General features: G+C 45.9%; 1 pseudogene; it reads left to right on the top strand.

Moving 5' to 3' along the window:
* Window positions 1-4,788: 4,788 nt before the first annotated feature.
* LOC101692541 lies at window positions 4,789-6,988 on the top strand (annotated as a pseudogene).
* Window positions 6,989-8,011: the final 1,023 nt, after the last annotated feature.

Below are 8,011 nucleotides of genomic sequence, written 5' to 3'. Positions count from 1 at the left end.
GGAATTCTGTATTTAATAGTTTAAGGAACCACCATATTCCCTCCCCACCACCACCACAAATGAGCCATTTTACTTCATTCCTTCATAGGGCAGAACAAGATAGCCATTTATGTATCTACTTCATTTTGTTTATCCTTTTCCCTATGGATGGACATTTGCATAGTTTGTGGTTTTTCTTTATTGTGAACACAGATGCTATGTATAGTCCTGTACATTTTTGTTTGTTTAAGCCAGCGTTTTCAATTTGGGGTGTATATATCTAGGAGTACAACTGTGAACCATATGGTAATTCTGCTTTGATCTATTTGAGTAAATGCCAAACTATTTTATAGGTAGACTGCCCCATTTTTTACAAGCAAGGTTTAGGGTTTCAGTTTCTCAACATGTTTTTGTTATTTTTCATTTTCTTGATCATAGCGATTCTACTTGTGTAAAAGGACATCTAATTGGTTTATATCTTCATTTCCATAAAGACTTTTTTTTAAAAGGTTTTATTTATTTATTTGACAGAGAGAGAGAGATCACAAATAGGCAGAGAGACAGACAGAGAGAGAGATGAGGAGAAGCAGGCTCCCTGCTGAGCAGAGAGCCCCATGTGGGACTCGATCCCAGGCCCCTGGCATCATGACCTGAGATGAAGGCAGAGGCTTAACCCACTGAGCCACCCAGGTGCCCCCATAAAGACTTTTTTTTATCTATTAAGGTCATCTGTTTAAACTCTGTGGATGCCAACCACTTTTTGGTCACTGACTGTAAAACAGATGGGTATTTATCATTAACTTTCAAATACCTGGATCTTTGACAAATTGCACTTTTTTGGTTCAAATGAGTAGACTTCCAATTGGACAAATTGGATTCAGATGTTTCTTTGTCCTCCATTTCTCCTGGTTTATTAGGAAGAGAATCATTTACTTCAACACTAGGCTTCAAGAAAAAATATTTTCCTGGAGAATCTGATTGGGATGCTTGTTTTTCCTCCATTTCTCCTCCTTTCTTAGGAACAGAATCTTTCTCCTCAACAGTAGGCTTCAAGAAAGAATATTTTCCCAGAAAGTCTTCTACTTGTTCATTTAATGTACTTGTCCCTTTCTGATCTGCATTTCCAGATAAATGATCAATGTATTTCTCTGGAAGACTCTCAGAATTACTCTCAGAATCCCAAGGTGATTCTTCATTTTGTTCTGCAAATCGTAATGCTGACAGCACAACATGTCTATCATTTTTATCTGCCCTGTCAGCAGAAGTCAGTCATTAACTGTTTGCTCTTTTGGAACACTTTCAATAATACCAAAGTCCTTTGTTCCAATTGCTGGCTGCTCCTCTCCTTCCTTTGTAAGACCAAAGCCTAACAATGTGAAAGGAGGTCTTAGAAGAGAATCAGGTGATGGCAAAGCAGGAGGAGAAGAGTCACAGACTTCAACTGATGGTTTGGAATGTATGCCAACCACATCTTCACATTTGTTGTCAGAGCTATCATCCTCAAATAAAGTTTTATCTCCTGGTGATACAAGGCCAAGTTTTGTTTTCAAATTCTTGAAATGCTGAGAAACATTCATTAGTTTTTTTAAGTTTGGTTTTGAGGTAGTCTTCATCATCTGATGTAGGCCATGAAGCATTATTTGATGAAGTTCTAGAATCTAGGTGAGGTTCTGTGGGGTGAGGTCTGGAGCGGATGACCAAGAAAGAATTCTTGAGACATTTTTGGTGCAAAATGGTGGTCTATTAAAGCACGGGGACAGGACCCGTGGGCAGAAAGAGCTGCTGCTCTGCTATCCTGCGGAGTGGCTGATTATGTACACCAGAGTTGGGTAGGTGAGGACAAAAGGGGTGTTCAGAAGACTGTCAGGATACTGGAGGCCTGGTTATTGTCAAGCCAAGGCTGTTTTTACCTCCAATGAGGCACTAACAGGAAGACAGTTCAGTTGGGAGTTTCCTGGTGGAATGTTACATTTCTCCTATCAAGTGTCCTTCTCAATGAGCTTTAGGTTTAGAAGAAATTTAACTTTATTTCATTTACTTTCATCTCAGCCTCCTTAAGTTTTATGGAGGGGAGGGCGATGTTAGGGCTTTTGAAACTGAGTTGCTTGGCTCTGGAAGTTAGGCTGTTGATAAGATAGCTTCTTTGTTGTAAATCACTAGGACATTTGTAAACCAAGGGAGACTCCTGCCTTGCAGGATTGTGATCTCTGCAATTTAACTATTTGTTTTTCTTTTTAGAGCAGACAGGAGTGCCTGAGGGATGTCACACATGTCACTGAAGTTGGGGGAGAGGGAGTATAAGGTGCCAGCTTTTTCTTTGTTCTCCATCAGCCTTTTGCTCCCTCATGATTCCTCCCTGAACAATTTTGACCCTTAAATCTTTAAGGTAGTTGAAGGTGGAAGGTCTCATCTTCTGTAACATCTTCTTGCTGTATAGGGGCATAGAGTTGTCCCTACCTATTTGGGCCACATTGATCAGTTGAGGAATGTGTAGGGGAGTTACAAAAGACAGAGGCAGCTGAATCCAGTGCTGACAGTGACGAAATATCTCTGTGCGTGGTAAGGATTATCTGTCATGGTGAAGTCATTGCAGCAATGGAGTCTTGGCACCAAGTAGAGAAACACTGAACAAAGCAACACATTAAGATTAATAAGGCTATAAGAATGAGAAGCCCGAAAAGAAGATTTTAATTGCAGGCCACAGTCCTCCTTTAAACCAGGAACTTAGCACATCACTGAGAGAGAGAAGGATCCTGTAGAGACTCAATCTGGGTATTCATATCTTTTATTAATCCTGAGAAATTTTTGTGGTCTTCTGGGATGTACACACAACATTCTGTTTGATAATTGCACATGTGCCACCCTGTGCTGCTGTCAGGACATCTAAGGCCATCCTATTTTGTAGGACTGCCTTGCTCATCTGTGAGACTTTGATATTAAGTAGGGAGATGCTATTTAGTGAATCATTGAGTGCCTTTGCAGTATGTTTATTAAGGGCTTCTACATGCCAAATGACATCCTCTAGTCCCACAGATTGAGCAAAAATGGATGTTAAGTGATCATACCATTTAAAAACAGATCGTGTCCATCTTTGCTTTAAATCAGGGAGATTATCTGGAGTGATGATGGTTTTAGGAATGAGCCCATGAATCCAGGCAAATCCTAAGGTACAGCGATCTATCCACCCTGGAGGAAGCCAGGGCCACAGGTTAGTTCCACATATCCAGTGGGTTCCATTTGAAGCTGACCATTTAATGCCGGGTCACCTTACCCAATCAGTAGCAAACCAGTCAGTAGCCTGGAGTACTATTATTTGGGAACACATTTCTAATGATAGCCACCCTAGATGTTGTGTGTTATTTGCCCAAATATCATATGTATGATTTCTTTGTTCAAAGCATAAAACTGCCTTTTTTTTAAATAATTTTTTATTTTTTATAAACATAAATTTTTATCCCCAGGGGTACAGGTCTGTGAATCACCAGGTTTACACACTTCACAGCACTCACCAAAACACATACCCTCCCCAATGTCCATAATACCACCCCCTTCTCCCAAACCCCCTCCCCCCAACAACCCTCAGTTTGTTTTGTGAGATTAAGAGTCACTTATGGTTTGTCTCCCTCCCAATCCCATCTTCTTTCATTTATTCTTCTCATACCCACTTAAGCCCCCATGTTGCATCACCACTTCCTCATATCAGGGAGATCATATGATAGTTGTCTTTCTCCGCTTGACTTATTTCGCTAAGCATGATACGCTCTAGTTCCATCCATGTTGTCGCAAATGGCAAGATTTCATTTCTTTTGATGGCTGCATAGTATTCCATTGTGTATATATACCACATCTTCTTGATCCATTCATCTGTTGATGGACATCTAGGTTCTTTCCATAGTTTGGCTATTGTGGACATTGCTGCTATAAACATTCGAGTACACGTGCCCCTTTGGATCACTACGTTTGTATCTTTAGGGTAAAACTGCCTTTTGACTGAGCTGTCCAATAGTGGGTGTGAGCCACAAATATGTGTCCCAGATTTGATATATGCCATCCTCAGTAGAACTATAAGGAGGGTTTTGTAACTTAGGCCCATATTTGATTGGGGAGTTATGGCTTGACAGCAATCCCCTTTACTTCCAAATAGCTCCAGGAGCATGGTGTTTGTTAGGGTGGGGTTAAGGTTAGGGCTTAGGGTTAGGGTCTCCCTGTCCTTTGTTGTACAGAGCCCATTCTTTCCCAGTAACCAGCAGAATGATCTTCTCAGAACATAACCTTTGAGCCTCTCTGTGATCCACTCCCTATCTGCCTGTCCTCTCCAGCCTTTCCTCTCCCACTGTATCCCTCCAACTCTGTGGGCCTCCCTGGTGTGTGGTCCTCCCACATGTGGCTTGGGCCTGACTCCAGGCTTTTACATTCTCCTTGCCCTCTGCCAGGAGCACTCCTCTCCCCCTGATTCATGTCTGCCTTGTTCCCCTGTTGGCTGTACCTGGACTTGCCCCCCAGTGATCTGACTCGTGTCTGCCAGATGTGTGTGGCCTTGTCCCCCATTTAAATATAGTGCCCACTTTCCCTGTGTGAGTGATTTACTAAGCTGCCGGGTATGAGGTTAGGCACAGGGAAGTAACCTTAGTGCCTGTGTGAAAAAATAAGTCTCAGGGCACCTGGGTGACTCAGTCGTTAAGCATCTACCTTCAGCTCAGGTCATGATCCCGGGGTCCTGGGATTGAAACCTGCCATCTTGAGCTCCCTGCTCAGCAGATAACATGCTTCTCCCTCTCCCACTCCCCCTGCTTGTGTTCCCTCTCTAGCTGTCTCTCTCTCTCTGTCAAATAAATAAATAAAACCTTAAGAAAAATCAATCTCAGTGGGGCTCACCACCCTTGCTGACAATGGGGGAGCTGCTGTCCCCACAGGTAGTCCCCTCAGAGAGAGAGGACTTCCGACTTCTTGGAGCTTAGGAGATGTAGACCTAGACCTGGAAGCTTCCACTCTTGGACTCACGGCTGTGGTCTAAGCAAGCCCCCTCTACTAGCGGTCCTCTTTCCCCTTCCCTGCCCACGGGCTGGACCTGATTCCTGATCTGGGGGAGTTTGAGGGTGACCGCTCCTAGGAATAGCAGTGGTTGACTGATGGACCTTGTCAGCAAGAAGCCCAGAAGTCTTCAAGGGAGGATCCTATGGGAGTGGAGACAGCTCTGTGGGGGCCAGTGACAGCCCCCTCAAAGCAAAGTGGGGCAAAAGGCCAGCCCTGCTAATTCTAGCCAGTCTGTAGGCCATAGAAAGGAGGGCTGTGCCCAAAGGTGCTCCATTCCTGGCAGGTGGGGACAGGACCTGCAGCGGGTCGGCCAGGGGAGGGCACATGCAGGGTTTGCCTGGGAGCTCAGCACAGGGAAAGTGTTCCCGGCTCTAGCATGCTGACGGTGGGGTTGGTTTCCTACCTCTGAAGCCTCAGGCTCCCCTTTGTATGATGGGTTGCTGATAGCCCCCATCTCTGGAAGCGGAAGGTAGGGAGGCCCCACAAGCAGACTTGCTTGGGACAGGATGGGAGAGTGGCTGTAGCTTAAAGCAGCTCAGGGCCTGCCCCCTTGAAGAAGGTGCACACGTCCATGGCCCCCAGCTCTGGGATCCTGCCGCCAGGCTCTGACAGTAACCCTCCTCCTGCCTTGTCCCTCGTCCCTGTAGACATGTGGTCTTCCTGGAGCTGTCCCTGCAGAGGGCAGAGAGCCCCAACATGGTGGGACACAGGGTCACCTACTAGGTTGTCACCGACCAGCAGGCTGCTGGGCCTGTGTGACCCCCTGGGAGGGCTGGAGGGTGGTGGTCCTCCAGGTCCCCAGCGCCCCACAGTGGCAGGATATGTTCATGCAGCACATGGCAATAATCTGCTGCTTCTGTGAGCAGCACTTTCTCCGTGAGGAGGATGACCTGGTGTGTGTGGATGTGGACATGAAGTTCTGCGGCCATGTGGGCATGGAGATCCTGTCCCCACACTTTGGCACCCTGCACCCCATTTTCTACCGGGTGTCCCATGAAGAGTTCAGGTACTAGCGCCAGACACAGTCCCAGGCCCACATCCCCAGGGACCAGGGTGATGTTTACTACATGGGGGCCTTTTTGTGGGGGTTTGGTGGTGGAGGTTCACTGACTGACCTTGGCCTGTCACCAGGTGATGCAGGTCGACCTGGCCAATGGGATTGAGGTTGTGTGGCCTGACAAGAGCCACTTGAACAGGTACCTGCTGGACCACAAGCCCACCAAGGTGTTATCCCCAGAGGATCTGTGGGAGCTGCGGCATGTGGGCTGTCCCCTGAAGGACCTGTGGGGCCCATGGTGGCTGGGCTGCCCTCTCTGGCCTTCAGGAAGAAGGTGAGATTCAGGCCATGCCCAAGAATCACCAGGACATCCGGGACTCATAAGGGGCTGTCCCCATCTCCATCCGGGGGGTGCTGTCCTGAGCAGAGATGTCAGAGGAGGTTCCTACTTCTGTCCCCCTGAGGAGAACCTGGAGCCCAGCCCTGCCTACACTGGCATGTCCAGGGTCCCCAGCTGCACCCGCACACAGGAGTCCTACCTGGAAACACAAAGTCCTCTCTTTGTGGTAACTACAGTTTGATAATTTCTGACTCATTTGCAGCTGTGAATGGCTCCAGTTTTATGTCGGATGTTTTTCTGTGTCAATGCTGAGCAACCATGTGAAAAAGAACAATCAAGGAAAAAGGTTTTCTTCCTGGTTCTAGACAGACACCAGCCAATGGGGCTGGGAGTGGTCCTGCAACAGCTGTGGAGCCAGAATGGCCTCTGGTCGGGTCTTCCCTCCCAGTCCCTGCACTTTGCCATGGCCATGGGGCTTCAGGGGCAGGGCTGCACCAAGCCACCTCTCAGACCTTCAGTCCCCTGACTGCCAGAGGCCTTGGCTGTGGCTGCTAGCTCAGCCTCCAGGAGCATGGAGCCCTCTGAGTTATGTACGGTTTCTGCCTTGGTTTTATTTTTTATTTCTTTAATTTTTAAAATTTAAATTCATTAGCCAACATATAGTACATCAGTAGATTTTAATATAGCGTTCAGTGATTCATTAATTGGTGCTCATCACAACATGTGCGCTCCTTAATACCTGTCACCCAATGCAAATTATTTACAATGGCAAAAAGCAAATCAGTGGTTTCTTGGGGATGGGAGTGAGGAGGAATGAAAGGGAAGGATTAAGGTGTGGGAAGAAACTTTTGGAGCTGATGCATATGTTTATTACCTTGATTGTAGTAATGATTTCACTGGTGTTTACATGTGTCAAAACATCAAGTTTTACTCTTTAAATATGTGCAGTTTATCATTACATCAATAAAGCTATTTAAAAAACAAAACAAAACCAAATACCTGTCACCCAGCTACCCCATCCCCCCACCCCCCTCCCTTCTGTTACCCTCAGTTTGGTTCCCAGAGTCCAGAGTCTCTTCATGGTTTGTCTCCCTCTCTGATTGCTTCCCATTCAGTTTTCCCTCCCTTCCCCTGTGGTCCTCAGCTCTATTCCTTATGTTCCATGTATGAGTGAAATCATGTGATAACTGCCTTTCTCTACTTGACTTATTTCACTCAGCATAATCCCCTCCAGTTCCATCCATGTTGATGCAAATGGTGAGTATTTATCCTTTCTGACGGCTGAGTAATATTCCATTCTGTACATGTGGACCACATCTTCTTTATCCATTCATCTGTCAAAGGAAATCTAGGCTATTTGGCTATTGTGAACATTGCTGCTATGAATATTGGGGTGCAGGTGGCCCTTTTTTCCCCACTACATCTGTATCATTGGGGTAAATACTCAGGAGTTCAGTTGCTGGGTTGTAGGGTCATTCTATTTTCAACTTCTTGAGGAACCTCCATGCTGTTTTCCAGAGTGAGTGCACCAGTTTGCATTCCCACCAACAGTGTAAAAAGGTTTCCTTTTCTCCACAACCTCGCCAACACTTGTTTCCTGTCTTGTTAATTTTAGCCATTCTAACCAGTGTAAAGTGGTATCTTATTATAGTTTTGATTTG

This window comes from Mustela putorius, unplaced genomic scaffold (assembly GCF_011764305.1).
Source record: "Mustela putorius furo isolate JIRA1106 unplaced genomic scaffold, ASM1176430v1.1 tig00003896_pilon_pilon_pilon, whole genome shotgun sequence".
NCBI lineage: Eukaryota > Metazoa > Chordata > Mammalia > Carnivora > Mustelidae > Mustela > Mustela putorius.
Note: the sequence above shows the minus strand (reverse complement) of the source record. Positions and strands in the feature narration are given on the sequence as shown.